This window comes from Cupressus sempervirens, chromosome 2 (genome assembly GCF_028749045.1).
Source record: "Cupressus sempervirens isolate cs-2001-9-10 chromosome 2, ASM2874904v1, whole genome shotgun sequence".
Lineage (NCBI taxonomy): Eukaryota > Viridiplantae > Streptophyta > Pinopsida > Cupressales > Cupressaceae > Cupressus > Cupressus sempervirens.
This window is the reverse complement of record NC_143119.1, coordinates 12,646,653-12,667,086: the sequence shown is the minus strand read 5'-3', so window position 1 is coordinate 12,667,086 and position 20,434 is coordinate 12,646,653. Positions and strand designations below refer to the sequence as shown.

General features: G+C 33.9%; 1 pseudogene; it reads right to left on the bottom strand.

Annotated features, from left to right (window-relative positions):
- LOC149570837 (protein LAZ1 pseudogene) overlaps positions 1–20,434 on the bottom strand; it is a 231,769-nt pseudogene that overhangs the window by 148,939 nt on the left and 62,396 nt on the right.

The following is a 20,434-nucleotide window of genomic DNA, read 5'->3' as shown; positions in this document are numbered from 1 at the left end:
ATCAAATCTGATTCTACTACTACTAGTGAAGTCTCCATGAGTGCTTGCACTTCTAGACATACTTGGTCAAACATTTAGGTCATTGAAAGCTCTCTCCACTCTTCTTAATTCGCTAGATTGTTTTAGACTTTCTTTTGTTGCTTCCAATCTTCAAAGAAAAGTTTATTGAGAAAACTTCTTAGTACATCGTATAAGTAATTCAAAAACCAATGTTACTTGCTTCAATGGTAGTGTCAAAATTTTCAAATTTTTTTACACAACCTTGTCTTCTTCCTTGGTTTTGCCATAAGATTTAATCCCTGCAACAATCTCATATATCCTACCAATATAGCTTCTAACAGATCCATCTTCTATCATTTTAGTATCTTGAAATGAACATATCCAATTCTGAAATCTTATCCTCTTTTGATGTTTGTCACCTTCAAAAATACATTCTAATGTCTTCCAAATCTCATAAGATGTCAAAAGTCATTTTACCTCACTGTACTCATTCTCTAGAAAAGATGATAGTAAATCTTCTCTGGCTCTCATGTTACACATAAATAGGTCTCTCTCTACTTCACTACATTCTTCAAGTTCTTTTTCACCCTTTATCAAAAGCTAATAACCTCGACCCATGCATAGTAGATGAGTCATCATCTTCTCCTTCCGGCTATATGACAACTAAGCATACATCCACAAAAGCTTATAGAACAATCTAGAAAGTGTTAGGAGATAAGTATGAGAACTAAGCAAGCATCCACAAAATTTGGGATATCCTCAATCAAGGTGAGAAGATAAGTATGACTTAGATAGGAACAAACTCCCGTGTTGTCAACAACTCCTAGACTACAACTAATAAATAAACACATTTAACTAAGAAAACTTAAGTAAAAGGATAAATAATAATTATTTACTCTAACATATTGTTCCTTCCTCCTTCTTTGTCCTATCAACCAGAATTATGCTCCTTCTGATCTTGTAACCAAATCACAAAACTCATATCTAATAATCCCTTGAATCACTTACTCACATTCACCAAACAGTTTGCTCCTTTTCACACTTGATACTTATTCCATATGTTCAACACACATTAAAAACAAGGAAAACATCTTTCTGTTAGTGTAGTTTTTTATTTTTCCTATTTTGCTAGGTTTTTCCTCCACTTTTAGTAATCTCGCTTAGGTTAATAAAGCATGTCTTATTAGGTGAATGGTTGTGAGGTGTCACCTTCCTACATGTGAGCATCCATTAGCTATCTTGGGAAGATACTTTTCTATCTTTAGTCTAATAGATGGTTGCTCCTCATTGGTTGGTGTTGCCACCTCCTCCCTCTCCCTAGCCTATATAAGCATGCTACTTGGCTTGTATTTGCATCTCTTATTTTTGCATCCTCTTAATGCTATTTTGCTTCCAGCATTTGCATTACTCTCTTGGAGACTAACTCTATGATGCTATTTTGATTTTGTATCATTTGGATTCATATTTTAGATATTTACTTTTTGCACTAGTTTTCTGGGTTATTAATCTTATCAGATTCTAACATGGTATCAGAGCTTTTCTATGTGCAAGAGTAGATTTTAGTTTCCTTATTTGAGAGATTCAAGGGGGGGCAAATAAACTTTATTGTAGTTTTTTGAAAAATGAAGTATGTTCTTCTCTTGCATCTTTGGATGATCCTGAGAATCAAAAAAGTTTTGACAAAAATGGTTTTTCTCTAGGGTTTCAATCTCAAATCTGACAACCAACTTGCATATTTGGAGGTTTCAATCAGTATTGCAGGTTCCAGCATGCCATTGATGGACTTAGGAAGCTGATCCAGCATTTGCATGTCATATTTTGGTTGCTGGGGTCATTTCTTGATTTTTGGAGCCGTTTTTTACTATTAAAGGCATTTGATTTACACTATAGCAACATCTTTTGTACATCAGCAAGGAAAACACTTTCTGGGTTTTGTTCGCAGCGCCAAAAAACCATCTGGTTATCTTTTAGATTTTGCATGCAATCTATATATTTTGCAAGATCTAGCGCAGAAAGCTACAGCAATACTCCTCTTCGTTGGCAGTCACAGATTTGAACGCAGTTTTCAAATGTCTCATTCTTGCTCATACGGACTCCAATTTTGATGATTCTTGTTATGAACTTGCCTATTTTTTTGTGCTCTATCCACTAGTGGACTTTTTTTTTTATTTTCATGCATGAATTCTTCAAAAATTGCAGATTCTCAGCCGTGACTATGCACAGTTCTCATTTTGGAAACTTCGGAGGATCATAACTTTCTCATACGACCTTGTATCGAGGCGATTCTTTTTTTGAAAGTGCATGATTTTTTGAGTAGATCGCAGTGGTGCTATTTGTTTCCTTGATTATTGTGCCCAAATTTCACTTCTAGCATATGCTCTTCATGAGGGTTTGTAATGCATTGAAATCAAGACCACTAAGTATTTTTTTCTAGTGGTAGTTGTAAACGCACTAAAATAAAGTGCCAAATCATATTTCTTTTTTTTTTTTGGGGGGGGGGGTTCTTTGATTGAGTAAAAAGTGGGGGGCATTGTCGTGGCTGGGTTCTCTTCTTTTTAGCATTTCTTCTCTACATTTCTTCATCATGGATCAAACAAATATGCCCATCCTAACTCCATACTATTACTTTGAGTGGAAATCATGCATGAAAATTCACTTAAGGAAAGCTGGATTAAATAGGATAACTATGGGACTTGAAACAGAACCTACTAAAGATGAAGATAAGCCTAAGTGGTTTAACAAATGTGATGAGGCATTTGGAACATTGTGTTTTTCTGTTTCTCCTGACTTGCTATTTCACATTGAGTCTTTGGATACACCAAATGAAGTATGGACAAAGCTAGAAACACTATTTGGCACACAAGATTCAATGAGGGGTCATATGTTGGAAAATGAATTAATTAGTTTGAGTCCAGGCAATTTCAACACAATCCAAGATTTCTTCACCAAATTGAAATCACTAAGGCTGTAGTTAAAACAATGTGGAATTGAAAAGAAAGATGAACAACTGATTCTTAGTATTCTCTCTAAGCTAAGTTCAGAATATTTTGTGTTTGTCTCTACCTTCTATGCTACTAAGGGTGCACTTGGTACTCAATTCACCATGCCATCTTTAGATGATTTTGCTGTCAATCTCATTCGAGAACAGGACAAGCTAATCCAGATGGGCACTCTTAAGTCCTCTATGTCACATGCCTTGGCTGCTAACCAAAACACAAAAGAACAAAAAGGACAAAGTAGTAACAACAATAGTAAGGAAAAGAAACAAAAGAATAGCAAGGAGAAGAAGGATCAGATATCGGTTGCTTCAAAAGCAACTATTGATACACCATCTTCCAAGGGCGATAAGCCTAAGAAAGAAAAGGTCAAGTGTGCCTATTGTGAAAGACCTAGTCATGATGAACATAAATGTTTGGAGAAACAACTTGATCACTTGACATACATTCTTGAGAAGAATAATATCAGTGTTCCTGAGTCTATCAAACAAAGTTCTAATGAAGGGTCTAACAAGGAAAAAGAAAATAGCAAGGGGAAAGGAAAGGGCAAGGCCCTTTTTGCAGTTGCTTCCTCACCATCCACTTGGGTTCTTGATTTGGGTGCTTCACACCACATGGCTTCATCTAAGGAAGAACCATCCTTGGAGCCATGTACTATGCCTTCTATTTTGATGGGTGATAACACTTTCCTTTATACCATATCTTCAAAATAATTCCTTGAGTCATCCTTGAGGCTTTCCCAATTAATTATAATAAGATAATTAATTAATTCATAATTATAATAGCACTGTCGACTCACAATCTATACAACTTCTCACACATGTGATAGTAGGGATTGTGTACTTGCTGACATCACCATCAAACTATCTTCTATCACTGATTGACCACACATCTCTAGATTATGTCTTTGCTACAAGATATAATGTAATCATCAGAGACTACTTAATAGTTACTCTATCTCAGCATTTATCTTTGTTAATTAGGCATATATTATGTAAGACTTTGATTTCTTTTACACAGATTGAACCATGTCATCGAGACATAGTGTAGAACAAGTCCTTGGCCATGCATCATCAAAAAGAAAATCCTTCTTCATATAACTATAATCTTTGTCTGTTATTCTACCAGTCTTCATAGACTTACTTCTATGTTGACATCAATGACCAACACATTCATGAATGCAACGTGTCAATACTCTCCAATTCTAAGGATACTCCCCCAAAGGAATATAGTCAACATTCATGCTAATGATTGGTTGTATCAGGCATTAACAGGTCAATCTTTTGGTGTAATGACAACCCAGTCCTTTCTAACAATTGGTATCAAAGCTTGGTCATAGGTTTGAATCTCACAAGCTACTAGTTACCACAAAAACAAATTCACAGATCCCTTAGATAGCAAATAAATCACTTACTGCTGTTACTCGACAAACATTCATGAAAATGTAGTAACTTGGTAAATGAAATGAACGCTAATATAAAATAACTTGCAACCATAAAAGTAACAGCATGAACATGAGAGACACCAAATTTAACATGGAAACCCAATATGAGAAAAACCACCAATGTAACTAGCTATTGATTTTCACTCTTTTGAAGTGAGCCCTGTTAGGAGCCAACCCTATTAAAGGTTACAAAATGCACTATTACATGTGACCTTGTTAGAGTATTTAATCACCTTATTATAGGTCTTTAGAAAAATTCAATGGAACTGTCACCTTGTTAAAGGATTTACAAAATGGTTGTTAGACCAACTCTATTAAGAGATTTTAAAATCACTACTACAATGGTTAGAAAGTAACAATGAAGTGACCTGAATGATATGCAACTAAAATTACTGATTATAGATCTTTGTTTTACACCATTAGATCTTCCTTGATCGAATATAGCTTTGCTTCTCCTCAAGGATATCTGACCATCCCTCAAAATTCATTCTCACAAATAATCAGTTCACCTTTGCATTCATATCATATCAATTCCACACACTTTGAATTCACAACTTGACCCTTCATATATACCATTCAAATTATCAAGTCAGCTCATTCACAAGTCATAATTACTTATAATCCTTACCACAGTTGGCAAAAAATAATACTTAAAATATTTAAGCCTTAAGTCATAAATTAACAAATTCCTTCACTGGTTGACCCTACTCAGTAAACATTGTTCCAAAAATGATTTCCTAAGTTAATTGTCAAAGGCTTGGTTAACACTCAAATCCTACAAAATCCATTGGTTACCAAGTGAATTCAGTAAATACTAACTTTTACTTTGCTAACCTTGAGAGCTTGTTAACAATTGTCTTCTGCCATATTTCTTTTGATGACTGAGTGAACTTGGTAGACACTGTCTGCACAAGGTAAAGTCTAGAAACACTTAGTAGACACTGTAAATCATCTTGCAAACCAACTAGGCTTGGTAAAAATTGATAGATAACATGTATGACATTTGTGTAACATTAAAGACAACACATAATTGGATAATTGTATCCAACAATCTCCCTCTTTAGCATTGATGGCAACACAACATGTCATAGCATGATGAAATTTGAGAACAAGACTTTCTCTGATAGAAAGTTTCTCCCTCTTGGATTTTACACCTCAAACTTTAGTTAACTAAATGAGTTTCCCTCTATGATAGCAAACTCTCCCTCTTTCTATGTAATCTCTCCCTCTAACTGATTCCAGAAAGATATAACAGTAAACTCTCTCTCTCTCTCTTACAAATTTCAGAAAGGTATGATAGTAAACTCTCTCTCTTTTAAAACACATGCCAAATACAACATATAAAAAATGAGTTCCAATGTACCTTAAGTACTGATTCATATGCAATATTTCCTTGACCCTACTGCATCAACTGATAGATCTTCAACTCAATTCCTATTGATGCATCACTAAAACTTTATTTTAGTGAACTTCAGATAGGGGAATGACCCCTAACTTACCACTTAGATATAAGAATGCATCCTCAAGTAGTGGCTTAGTGAATATGTCAGCAATTTGTTCCTTTGTATAGACATATTCCAATCTGATTTCCTTATCTTGCACCAATTCTCAGACAAAGTGGTACTTTATAGAAATATTCTTGGTTTTGGAATGCATCACTGGATTCTTTGAAATGTTAATTGCACTTGTATTATCACAAAACATGACAACTGGTTCTTTGATTTCTACCTTCATGCCTTCCAACAATTATTTAAACCAAACAATGTTAGAACAGTTCACTGCTACTGCACCATATTCTGCCTCTGCCATTGATTGGGATGTAAAATTTTTCTTTTTACTTGTCTAAGATACCAATCTTTTATCGAGGAAGAATGCACCTCCACTTGTACTTTTTGTGTCATCAATGTTTCTTGCCCAATCAACATTAGAAAATACTTTCAAATCTATATTTCTTCCAAGTTTATACCATAATCCATAATCTTCAATTCCTTTCAATTATCTCAAGATCCTTTTTACTACCATCATATGATTTTCTCTAGTTTTAGCTAAGAATCTTGCTACTATATCAACTGCTAAAGCAATATCAAGCCTCGTATGAACAAAATATTGCAATTCTCCAATCATTGATCTATATAAGGTTTGATCTACCTCTTTTGAATCATCATCCTTTGTAACCTTTAGTCCTATACAAATAGGAGTTCCAACTAGTTTAGAGTCTTCCATACCAAATTTCTTGAGTATCTTCTTGATATACTTTGACTAAGTGATGTATATACCATTCTTGCTTTGTTGAATTTGAAGACCAACAAAGAATTTAATTTCTCCAAACATAGAAATTTCAAATTCTTTATTCATTTGCTCTAAGAATTCTTTACATTGTTCATCATTCCCTATAAACAAAGTATCATCCACAAAGATTTCTGCCAAAACAATCTTATTATCTTATCCTTGCTTGATATACAAACTACTATTGTCATTAGTTCTTTGAAAACCAATTTGAAAAAGATAATTATGTAATCTTTCATACCATGCTCTAGGAGGTTGTTTCAGACCATATAATGCTTTGTATAACTTACAGACCATTTCCTTCTTGTCTGGATCAATGAAGCCTTCAAGTTGCTCAATGTAGACTTCTTCATCAAGAATACTAGTGAGAAATGCAAACTTGACATCCATCTGATATACTTTAAATCCTTTATGCACTGCATATGTAAGTAGTGTTCTGACACCTTCCAATCTTGCAATAGAAGAAAAAGTCTCTCCATAATCTACACCTTCTTCTTGAGAATATCCTTTGTACACCAATCTAGCTTACCTAATCCACACCTACTTCTTGTCATGGTACCTTCAGATTTGTCTCTAATAATCTAATCTAGTGTATGATGCCTCCTGATGTATTTGGCTAGCATAGGCTCCTTTCCTTTTGAGTGACTTGCATTGTTATCCTCTTGAATTTCAATTTCAAGTTCTAGTTGCTTAGGCTCAATAGCTATTGACTCAATAGCTTCAAGTTGTGACTTGGGCCCTTGCGACTCAGTTTGAACTATTTTCAACTTGGTAGCTATGCTAGGCTTGGTAGATATAATCTTTATATTGACAGATGTGTCTGGCAATGTGTCAATAAAAGAAAATGTTCTATAATCTTTAGGTTCCTTCTTGCTTTCTTCTACAATCTTTTCTACAAACTCATCAACTTTCACATGTGCACTTTCTATAACCTTGTGAGTAGATAAATTCAAACATCTATATGCCTTGCTTTTGGAAGAATATCCTAAGAATATTCCTTCATCATGTTTAGCATCAAATTTTCCTTTTTAAAATTGTTTTAGAATGTAACATTTACTTCCAAATACTATAAAATAGCTCAAATTATGTTTGTAGCCATACCATAACTCATAAGGAGTTTTGAATGTGTCCTTCAATTGTACTCAGTTTAGGGTATGAACTGTAGTACTGATAGCTTCCTTCTAGTGTTTGATAGCAATGTTCTTTTCAATCATTAAACTCCTTGCACAATCCATGATGGATCTGTTCCTCCTTTCAGCTATTCCATTTTGCTAGAGAGTTCTAGGAGTTGATACTTGTCTTTTGATTCCTCTTCCAATACAAAAGTTATTGAATTCACCTCCAATGTCTGATCTCAAGCATTTCAATCTTTTCCCTGATTCCTTTTCCATTCTTGCTAAATACCATTTGAATTTTTCAAATGCCTCTAACGTCTCTCTTAGCTACATAATACTCATCATTCTAAAGTAGTCATCAACAAAAAGAATGAAGAATTTTTCACCAGTATAGCTTTCTATTTCAATGGGTCTACATAAATTAGTATGCACAATTTCCAAAATATCTTTAGACTGATAATTTTTACTTTAAAAATTAGTCTTTCCCATCTTACCAATCTAAAAATTCTTACATAGACCAACATTAGGTTTCTTCAAATTAGGAATGCCTCTTACTTCCCTGAATTTGCTTATCTTCCCATGTTGTCAAAGTTTACATGACACAACCTTTTATGCCATAACCAACTTTCTTCAACTTGAGCAATAAAGCAAGAGCATTCACCAAGTTTAAGATAGAAAAAGTTACCTTTTGTTTGTTTGCCTAATCTAATCAACTTTCCTTTGTCATTCAGCAGTCTTGCTTTGCCATGCATGAATTTCACCTTGAATCCAATGTTGATCAGCTATGCTACACTTAACAAATTATGTTTGAGTCCTTCAACCCAATATGCATTATCACATACAAGCTTTTTGGTTAAAGAAATCCTACCTCTTCCTTTTATACAACAAGGTTCATTATTACCAAACCTTACACTACCACCATCATAGTCTTCAAAGTTTTCAAATTTTACTTTATCACCAGTCATATGATGTGAACATCCATTGTCTATAATCCATGTATCATTTTTTCTAACATGAGAGATAAGTGCCATCTCATCTTCTTCATCATCATTATTAGATTCATCCTTTATAGCAATGTAAAAAATTTCATCTTCTCTGCTATCTAAACTTTCAGAATCTTTAGCCATAAAACATGTCTTCTTACCTTTGTCCTTGAAAGATTTGTGACCTTTGAAGTTCTTCTTGTCATTGCACTTGTCACATTTATCCTTGTTCTTCTTGTTTGGGCACCTAGCTGCAATATGACCTATTTCTTCCAATGAAAAATAGATTAAAGGAACTTTGCCTTTATATTTTCCTCTACTTCTTAAATATTTCTTTGCAAGCAATGCTTCAACCACTTCAAGATCACTATCAGAACTCTCTTATAATTATTCTTCCCTGTCTGATTGAATGTCCTCAATTTTCTTGCCTTTCTACTTGAGTGAAAGCTTGGTTTCAAACGTTGATTCAATGTTCTTTGAGGCTAGAACATAATTATCAAAATTATCTAGTTCAAATGATGTTAGTCTTCCCATTATGGCATCCAAATTTAACTTGTGATTTTCTTCACATCTTCTTTCTTGAATTGTAGACACTCTTATTGCATAAATAGTAAGTAATGTTTTGAGAACTTTACTTATAATTGTCTCTTCTTTGATTTCTCCTCCAGAGGCTCTGATTGCACTGACACTTGCCTTGATTCTTTCAAAATATTTTGCAATGTTCTCATCCTCTCTCATTCTCATATAATCAAACTATCCTCTTAGGCTTTCTGCTTTGGCTCTACTGACATTGTCATCACCTCCATAGATTTCTTTTAGCTTTTTTCACATTGCATTAGTGGATTTATAGTCCTTGATTTCATCAAATTCTTCATAGCTTAGAGCAAATGGGATATCTATCATCATGTTGTTGTGAGTCTTCTTTTCAATAATAGCATTGATAGATAATGTAACAGTAGGTTCTACATATTTTGCATCAATCCTATATCACCAATGGAAGACAAATGAAGTCTCATGAGTCCCAGCCATGCTGAGAAGTTGTCCTTGTTAATTCTTGGAACTTCCCTTTTGTAAGACATCTTGATCTTTAGCTTAGGTCCTTGAAACCTTTTCCTGCAAGCACCAAATGCTCTGATACCAATTGTTGGAAATGTAAATGGGGCAACTAGGGGGGGGAGGGCTGAACTAATTACCACAAAAACAAATCCATAGATCCCTTAGATATCAAATAAATCACTTACTGCTATTACTCGGTAAACATTCATGAAAATGTTGTAACTTGGTAAATGAAATGAATGCTAATATAAAATAACTTTCAACCATAAAAGTAAAAGCATGAACACGAGAGACACTAGATTTAATGTAGAAACCCAATATGGTAAAAAACCACCAATGTAACTAGCTACTTATTTTCACTCTTCTGAAGTGAGCCCTATTAGGATCCAACCCTGTTAAAGGTTACAAAACACACTGTTAGGTGTGACCTTGTTAGAGGATTTAATCACCCTATTAGGAGTGGCCTTGTTAGAGGTCTTTAGAATAATTCAATGGAACTGTCACCTTGTTAAGGGATTTACAAAATGGTTGTTAGACCAACTCCGTTAAAAGATTTTGAAATCACTGCTACAATGGTTAGAAATGAACAATGAAGTGACCTAAATGATATGCAGTTTAAATTGTTCATTACAAATCTCTATTATGCACTATTAGATACTCCTTGATTGAATATAGCTTTGCTACTTCTCAAGGATATCTGACCATCCCTCAAAATTTTTATTCACAAATAATCAGTTTACCTTCACATTTATATCATATCAATTCCACACACTTTGAATTCACAACTTAACTTTTCCTATACACTATTCAAATTATTAAGTTGGCTCATTTGCAAGTCATAATCAGTTATAATCATTACCACAGTTGGCTAAAAATAATACTTAAAATATTTAAGCCTTAAGTCATAAATTAACAAATTCCTTCATTGGCCGACCCTGCTCAGTAAACATTATTCTAGAAATCATTTCCTGAGTTAACCGTCAGAAGCTTGGTTAACACTCAAATCATACAAAATCCTTTGGTTACCAAGTGAACTCGATAAACACTAACTTTTCCTTTTCTAACCTTTAGAGCTTGGTAAAAAATTTCTTTTGCCATATTTCTTTTGATGACCGAGTGAACTCAGTAGACACTGTCTATGCAAGGTAAAGTCTAGGAATGCTCAGTAGACACTGTAAATCATCTTGCAAACCAATTGGGCTCAATAAACATTAACAGATAACTAGTATGACATTTGTGTAACATCAAAGACAACAAACAATTGGATAATTGTATACAACATTAACCACCTCCAATAGTTGGTTGTATCGAGCATTGATAGGTAGATATTTTGGTGTAATGGAAACCCTAGCCCTTTTAATAGTGATATCAAAGGAATACATAATACCTAGCTTAAGAATAGTGATACAATAAAGGTTGGGGGATGAATAAAGCTTATAGGAAAGAATCAATGCCTTAATAAGAATAGATGAAAGAAGAAAACTATCTCAATGCACAAAGAGGTGGCACAACAAAGGAAAAAATTATGGCATGGTAGGCATTTAAAAAGGATGAATTTCCAACTTGGAAAATTGGTACTTTAATATAATGGAAAAAATGAGGTCAAACCAGGGAAGCTTAAAGTAAGATAGTTGGGACCATATAATGTCTTGGTAGTCAAGCACAATGGAGCACTGAGATTATCTACCTTGGATAATGTACCTTTAAAAGACCTAGTGAATGGGTAAAAAATAAAGCCTTATAAAGTAAGGGTGGAGCCTTTTTATATTTAGTTCTAGAAATACAAGGTAATAAAGGTGGAGCCCAAAAAAATAATAATGGGAAGATAGATAGGTGCACTTGGAAAATATTATTAAAGAACAATTTCAAAACCTCAAACCACAACTAAGGAAGATTCAAATTTTTAGGTGTGAAACAACAAGTGTAAAAATGAGAAATTGTCATACAAATGTTAGGAGAAAAAAGGAGGAGAAACCCTATCATAGCCATACTCCTAATGTACAGGAGGAACAAGATAACGTAGGAAGCATGTAAGAGCAACATAGTCATACAATAGGTGTATGACAGGAAACATGAGGCATCGTATAAGAAACTATTGTACAAATAGGAATGTCCATATGGACATGAGTCATATGTGTAGTTGCATATGCATGTGGGGCTATATGAGCACAGGGTGCAGAGGCCATACATGTAGGAGTCATACAGGCATGACTAGTCATGAGAATAGTTGTATGAATAGTCATATGTGTATCATCTTAAAATGGAAGCACTTCCATGTTAAGAGTTTCTAGCCCTCTAAGTAAGTGGTTTGCGGTCATGTCAAGCACCTTGAATGGGTCTTTGCATGAATTTGGTAGTTTTCCCCCTATTTTGCTTCTCTTTCTTCATTTCCAACCTATTTCTAACAAATTGCTTTGTGAAACTAAGGACTTTGGCCTCTGGTCAAGGATGACCTTATGGGTAAAGGTCAACCTCAACACTAACCTAGGTCAAGGATGATCTCGACCCTGACCTATGGCATGGTTGACCTTGTCCCTAATCTAGGTCCCATTTTGCAATTTCTAGAAGTTTTGGGTTCTCAAGCTTCGAAAAGTTTCCTTTCCTAATTCTGAGTCAACTATTTCAAGTTTTGGAATAGTAAACTCTTAAATTACATTTAATCTAGGTCCATTTATAGGGGTTATGATTAATTGGGGTTTAATTCTCCAATGTTGACTTCTCTAGAAGTGTGTTCCCTAGATCACTATATAAGGAAGTCTTCTTGCCTCAATTTGATCGATCTATTATGAAGTTTACATGTACAAGATAAATTGAATGAGCATCCACCTACATGAAGTGAAGATCTACTATCCATCAAGAATTCAAGAGTTCAAGCATCCAATTCATTAAGGAGATCTATTGTTAGCCATTGAAATAATTAATCTCTATGGAGCCCTCTTGTTGAAGATTTCTCCATCAATATCCATCCAAGCTTTCTTCTAAGTAATGATTCATTCAAGATTGGTGTTGAAGATCTAATGCCATTGATTTGAGACATCCTACGTATATTTCTATATACATTTAGAGCATTTGTACATGTGGATTCAAGGATTTGAATCCTCTACAAGGACATCCATATAAGCAAGGTGAAAAGTTCCAATTTTTTTTTTATGCATGATACAATTTCAATTATATTTAAAGGTTAATTCCAAATTGGGGTTTTACTGAGGTAAACCCCCCATCAAATAAAAAACCATTTTTCTTGTAGATACAGGTGTGGAACAGTGAATTTGAGAGTATATTTGGGTACACTTTTTGTCAAACTTGTGAGGTCCATAAAATTTTTTTTTATCAGAGTAGTGCAAGTCAAGGTCAAATTTTTGGGGTAGGATTGTGCCCTAGAGTCAAATTTTCTCCACCATCAGGTTTAGGGTCAACCTCCCTTCAAAAAGACAAAATATTTCTTCATCTCAACATTTCTAGTTTGAAAAGGTTGCAAGATTCTTTGAAAATATTCATAGACATCAGAAACCATAATTTTCTAGATTCAAAAGTTAGTATTTTTCTTCTATTCATTTCAGATTTCAAATACATTTAATCAATAGTAAGACCATAGGTTCTACTCCTTTTCTATATTTTCTACAACTTGATTCATTTATGAATTGATTGCTTCCTTGTGATTGATCAATATGGATCATTTCTATTGGAAATTAGGGTTGAGGATAGGACCTATTTTCTTCCTATTCATTTTGGTGAACCCAACACACTTTCCCTCTTTTATTTTTTCGAATTAGATGCCATACTGTACTCTGCAATGTTATATTTCCTTTCATTTCATTAGGTATTTTCTTGCATTAACATTAGATTTAGTTTATGCTCTTGCATTTTAAAATTCAAAAGTACAAAAAATTGCACAATCTCTTTTAAAATACAAAAATATTGCTGTTTAATGCTTTCTTAGTTTAGTCTATTTTCCTTGCATTGGTTTATGAGCTTTCTTAGTTTAATCTCTTGATCCCTCCAATTTCAAATATTGTTGATCCCTTAAGGTCTAAGGTGTCCTTAACATTGGATCTCTTTTGGCTTTATTCTCATAGAATAGTATATTCTTAAGGTTAAAACCTTGATGGATTGACTAGTGAGTGTTGGAAATAATCAAGACTAGCTAGGTTACTGAGAGGGGATTTGTGAATTAGTAACCTCAAAAAATTTAAATCAATTCAGTACTTAATCCATTCATCATTCATTCATCTAATCTACTATATGCATGAGAAAGATAAACATTTATAACACATGAACACAGAATTTTGGTGACCCAGAAACCTTCCAAATGGAAAGAAAAACTGCGGTGGGGATGATACCCACAAAACTTCACTACTACAGTATAAAGTTGGCCTGTTAGGGCTTACATTGATCATTTATGATGATCTTCCCTATTAAGAGCAATTTGGACTACTAGACCGACCTTGTTAGAGGATTTACAAACATACAATGAAGTATGCACTTTGTTAGGAGATTTATATAGAGACTGTTAAGTCTACCTTGTTAAAAGATTTACTAAACTCATTCACCTATTAGGATGAAATAGTGGATCTACTTACAACTTGATTGCTAATTAGATCCTTGAAGTATAGATCACCTCTTGTGACTGATGAATCTTTACTGCTCCTTGTAGACCTTGTTGAATACTCTACTCTGCTACTAATTCGCATTTACTCTTCTCAAAGCATTACATGCCCATTCCTTTTTATAAACACACATTGAAAATGATATAATACATTACATATAAACCATTCCAATAATTACAATTGTAAGGTTGGCCAAAACACAAGCAAACAAAATATTACTGAGTCAACCAAAAAGTAGAAAACTCGGGTTCTTCAAGCTAACTTGGTGACCTTCTGATACTCAACATCCACTGCATTACTTGGCATCATCATGCACTCATGAGAAGTAGAAGCTTAGTCCATACTAATCACACAATGTATCTTGGAACTTAGTAACCATTGGAGACTCAGTAGATATAATGTCACTCGGTAAAAACTAAATCCTTCATTTACCTTGCTTTCACTCAATAAACACTACACACTCATCACTTAGTAAACATTGGCTTCCATCACACAAACTAATGACTCGGTAGACACTATGAAGCTCAGTGAACACTATAGGCTCGGTAGACACTGCCAGACTACACACTCACTCAGTAGCTTCATGAATGCTTGGTGTGAACTGTTGGACTGCACACTCACTTGGTAGCTTTAGGAATGCTCAGTGTGAACTACTTAAGTGATGAACCTACAAGGTAACCACTGAATGCTCAGTATACACTGTAGACTGAGTGATGAGCTCAGTAATCATTTAGAATCAAATAAGTTTTGTCACTAATGAAAAATACAATATAATGCCAACAATCTCCCCCTTTGGCATTAGTGACAAAAAAAAAACACTTATGAGCCAAACTTTGTGTACACTGACATACTGGATTTGATTTTTCAAAATTGATCTTTGTAAACCTATTGTATATACATTTCTTACATGTCTTTACATATCTCCCCCATACATATGGCATAGTATATACATAGCTTATCACTGTACATATACCAATCTATTATATTCTCGCTTATTTTCTGCATTGTCTCTTACTCCCCTTGACTTTTACCATCTCTTACTCCCCCTTTTTTGACAATAATGCAAAAGGTAATCATACTTATGTAGAGACACCAAAATGTGAGAGAAACTTAGAATGTAACTTAAGAATAAGAGCTAATGTCTTATCCTAGTTCTCTTGCAAAATTATGCAGATATGAAGTGCAACCTGGACTTCTGCTAATAGTTCAATCATATGATCTACAACTGAAAAATTATTATCATGGATCAATGTTTTTGAATAAGCAATGTGCTTTTGCATTGTGTCCATGATAGGAAGGATCATGTTCTAGATGTCTATTAGAGTAGACCCAATCCTTGCTTCCTCTCTCAATAGTTCTACCTCCATGTATGACAGGAATCTAATCTTTATGTGATGTGTAGAGCTTGAACTAGGGTCAAGCTACAACTTTTGAGCACTGGCCTTCAGATCCTCATCAATTTTATTCAATTTTACCTTTTATTTCTTTTGTGTACTCGGTAATATCACATAGCTTGGCAAAAAGGGATGTTACATTTGTAAAAGAATTTTCAAGATTAGCCAAAATTGTAGAAAGTTCTATTTGCTTAATGGCTATTTGTTGAGTAATATGCTCAAGCACTTTATTGTCAAACTTTTTCTTTGCCTTTTCCATAAGCTTCTCTTGGCCAGAAGTGTCCTCATTGAACTTATGTATGGCCTCTTCTAATTGTAACAAAATGTGTTGAGATGAATCCACATCAACACCTATTGCCTCAGTAATTATATTTTTAGCACTTTCAATTATAGTGAATTCTCTATCTTTCTCATCTCTAAGTTGTTTTTGCCTTGCTCTTTGCTCTAAAAGCTGACCGAACAGTCTCATTTCATCAATTGTGGTAGTATCTAGATCTATCTTAGGTATAACAATTTCCTTGTCCAAGTCTATATCCTCATCAATTGCCTTGCAGTAAGTAGAAGTTTTAGTGGAGTCTTTGGTTTTACTTTAGTGCTTACTTCCTTGGATTTAGAAATAGAAACAATAGTTGATGAAGTTGGACTAGTAGGAAAAACTTGAATTGGTCCACTAATGCTCTATTGTTGTTGTAGCAACTTAATTCAGACAAGTTGCATCACAAAGAATATATGACTTTATCTTTTCATCAGATGCATCAAATAATTTCTCTTCCAATACTATATGCAAACTCTCTTGATTACTAGCCTTCACAAATGCTTCCTTGAATTCCTCAACATGTTTTTTGACTACTTCCTTTTGATTATTATTTCTTCCATTTTCATTCCTCCTATCATTCCTATTGTTGTTCCTTCTATTATTAGGGTTTCTATTGAAGTTCCTTCTATCCATTCTATGGAATCTTGCTATGTTTCCAAATTTATTGCATAACTAATATATAGGTGCATTATTCCTCTGGTTGCTTCCATTCTGACTTACAGGTGCTCTACAATTTCTTGTAATGTGTCCAAGGTTGTTACATTTGTAAAAAAAAAACTATTTTCTTTCACCATTAGGTTTCTCTCCATTATTAGATTTTCTCTAAGATCTACTTCTTCTATTATTTGTAGGGTTAATATTCCTAAACATTCTACTATCCTCATTATCAACAAACTTATGTTTCTTACATTCTACTACCTTATGTCCATAACCATGACAATTACAACAATATAAATTTGTAATAGGTTTGGAAGACTTAACTGTGCAATCTCTCTTCATGTCAAACTTCATTACATAAATAGCATCTACCTCTGAATTCATGTCTTACTTCTTTGGATGAATCATCTTGCTTAAGTTCTTCAACTTGCTCTCTTACTCTAGGTTCAACGGATTTCTCTGTCAGTTCAATTTTCTCAACTTCATCAAACCATTTAAAATTTTCTTTAGAAATTTCTTCTATGGGGTCTGGTTCTATCCTACTCTCATATTTCTTTTCTAACTTCTCTCCAAGAAGATATCCAAGACCTGTCTTATCATAAGAAGGCCTTTGATGAAATATTTGTTCATCAATTTTCTCAGAACTTGTATAAAGTTTCTCTAATAGTTGTTTTTCTTCTGTTAGCTATCCTTTCACAATGATGTTTTATTTTTCCAACTTTGCATGCTCTATCTTAATAGAGTCTAATTCATATGTCACTTAACTCGACTGGGATCTAAGGTCTACATTCTCAGATTTTAGATTAGGTTCAGTCGTATTTCCACTAATCTTAAGACTTAACTTTAGTTCAACAATTTTCAAATCATGTTTCAAAATCACATTCTCTTTCTTGAGATTTTTTGTATCAACATTAATACTGATCTGTGCAAAAGATTCTTTGCTAGATTTAAGATCACGAATTTCATCTTTCAGTTTGCCAATGTAAACTTTTGCATCTTTGTATCTATCTTTCAAGTTATCTCTCTCTTCAATAAGAAGGTCAATCTGTTCAAGAGCTTCTTGAAGATTCTTCTTCAACTATTCCATATTCTTTGGGATCTTAATTATGTTTTTAATCCTCTTCAAAGTATTTATGCTTTGATGCAAACTATTAGAAATTGATAATACTAAGAAGGGGGTGAATCAGTATGTTACAAACTTTTACCCACAACTGAATATTGTTAATTACTTTATAACTTGCATATGAAAGTAAAGAAACAATGCTAAATAGTAAATATAACCAAGCACATAGAGAACTCATAACACCATTATTTGTTAACTAGGAAAACCCTAGCCAAGGAAAATCCCCGGTGGGGATGATACCCACTAGATGATTCACTAAACAAAAGGATCTTGTTAAGGATATTGACCCTATTAGGAGTCTATGAAGTACATATACTATCTTGAGTCCTTGTTAGAGGACTGGGTCTTGTTAGAAGCCTCAACCCTATTAGGAGTTGCTCCAACCCTATTAGAAGTTGGGAGATCAATTACAATGTATGCAAGAAGAACCCACTACCCTAACATGCAATTATACAATTCAATTCCTTCACAAGATAAGTATACATACACTACTTGGTTAGCTACTATAACTCACACTTCCTCTAATATTACATCATATAAAGCTCCCAGATAGTTATCACAATAGTTTGCATGTCACATCTATTCATGCAACATTACCATTATTTGTGCAAGATAAGATCTTTACTTATACCTTGCACATTCTCAAAACTCTACACTATCGATCTTCATGTCTTCACACACTTAACATAATTTAAAATAAATTATGGAATAGTATCTATATAGTTGCTTGACATAACTTAGTAATTATTTTGCAACCCAAATAATTCCTAGAGTCATACAACTCTATTTACTACTATGCTTTGTTCAACACCCTCACTGTTAAACATAGTATAACTTGTGTCGTACTATCTGTACACATATACGCACTGGCACACATCACCATGACAATGTCATAGACCTTTCCTCAAATGTGCATAAGCTAGCTATCTATATAATGTCTGTAATCATAAGATCTATACATTGCACTGCTCCAAACTATCTAAAACTTAGATAATTTTCTATCTCTAAAAGCATAAATGAAATGTTGAATGTATGTTGCCATAAATGACAACCATCAAGATATCTAACTGACCATATTGCCAACACATATATCTCTATTGGTCCTAGGACCCTGTTGGCCATTTTTGGCCCCCATTCAACCCATCATTGATAACCAATCTGAGAGATCTTCAATGGGTTGGATTATTTGATGTGGGTTAACATGCTTTTTGGTCAGGTTAACATCTCGTGTTAACGTGATTTCTTCATAAGCCAAGTTGGCTCAGTTTCTTCATGTGTCAAGCTAGTTCAGCTTGTTCATGTGCTAAGTTGGCTCATTTTTTCCTCATGTGATATGTTATGGGTTAATGTGTGATTTCTTCTAGGGTCAACATTTTGCATTAACCATTTTTGTCATTTTAGAGAGTGACTTTTCAGTTCTTTCTAAAATCATGAAATTGTTGTTGTCTTTTTGACAGAACATTCAAGAAATGTGTCAACCAACTATTGCATGCCACATGGTGCATCCTTCTTATGCTGGTTTTTTTTTAATTGGACAATGGTCATATTTTCACATTGGTACCCTTTTCTCTTGCAAAGATATGATGGCCATTAGATCTCAGGGCTTCTTTGGATATTTTGAGTGCATCTCAGTCATCTATGTGGTTAGGTAGAGATATTCCATCTACAGTTATGTTTTATTCATCAGCTAGGGATATTTTTGCAAAATCTAAGCCGTCCATATTTAAATGAAGATCTACATTGATAGTTCACACCCTTTAGGGGAAAATAAAATTTATTCCACACAAATTAACTTTGTATTTTTATGGCAGGTTAACTTGCGTTTTATCCCATCTCACATTTTCTTTGATAGTGGTGCAGATTTATTTGTTGCAACCATGACATGTTACAAGGATTGTTTCTCTAATGCAAACCAACATTTTGGGTCATGTTCCTTGGCATTAATGCATCTCAATGCCTCTTTATTACATGTAATGATAAAATCTCATGGGATTTGATCTCTTACAACTAGATGCATTGATTTTGGTTTCTTCCTACCACTATTACATCTGGAGTTGTTCCATGATTAGATTTGTTTTGGATTTGTAGTAACTACTAGGTGTAGTGGTTCAGTTTGGTTTAGGGAAAAAAATTTCTCAGTTATGCCTAAGCTATAAAGGAAGATTTTGTAAATTTTGTAAGGGTTAGACCCTCTCTATTTCTCTAGCATTGCTCTAGCTTGCTACTATAAATCCCCTTTCCCTCTGAACTATATGACATTCTACCTTATCTCCTTTAGCCATTAATGTATTGTGCAAGAACTATTTGCCTCTCATTGGTCTATTGTGGATATTTACAATCTTGAATGATTATATCTCTTTTTTGGCCTATGAATGATCTATAAGTGAATTCTCTTCTTCCTTGTGTCATTTATTTGGGTTTTCTAATATCCATGTGAATGTTAGATTAAAACAAGTC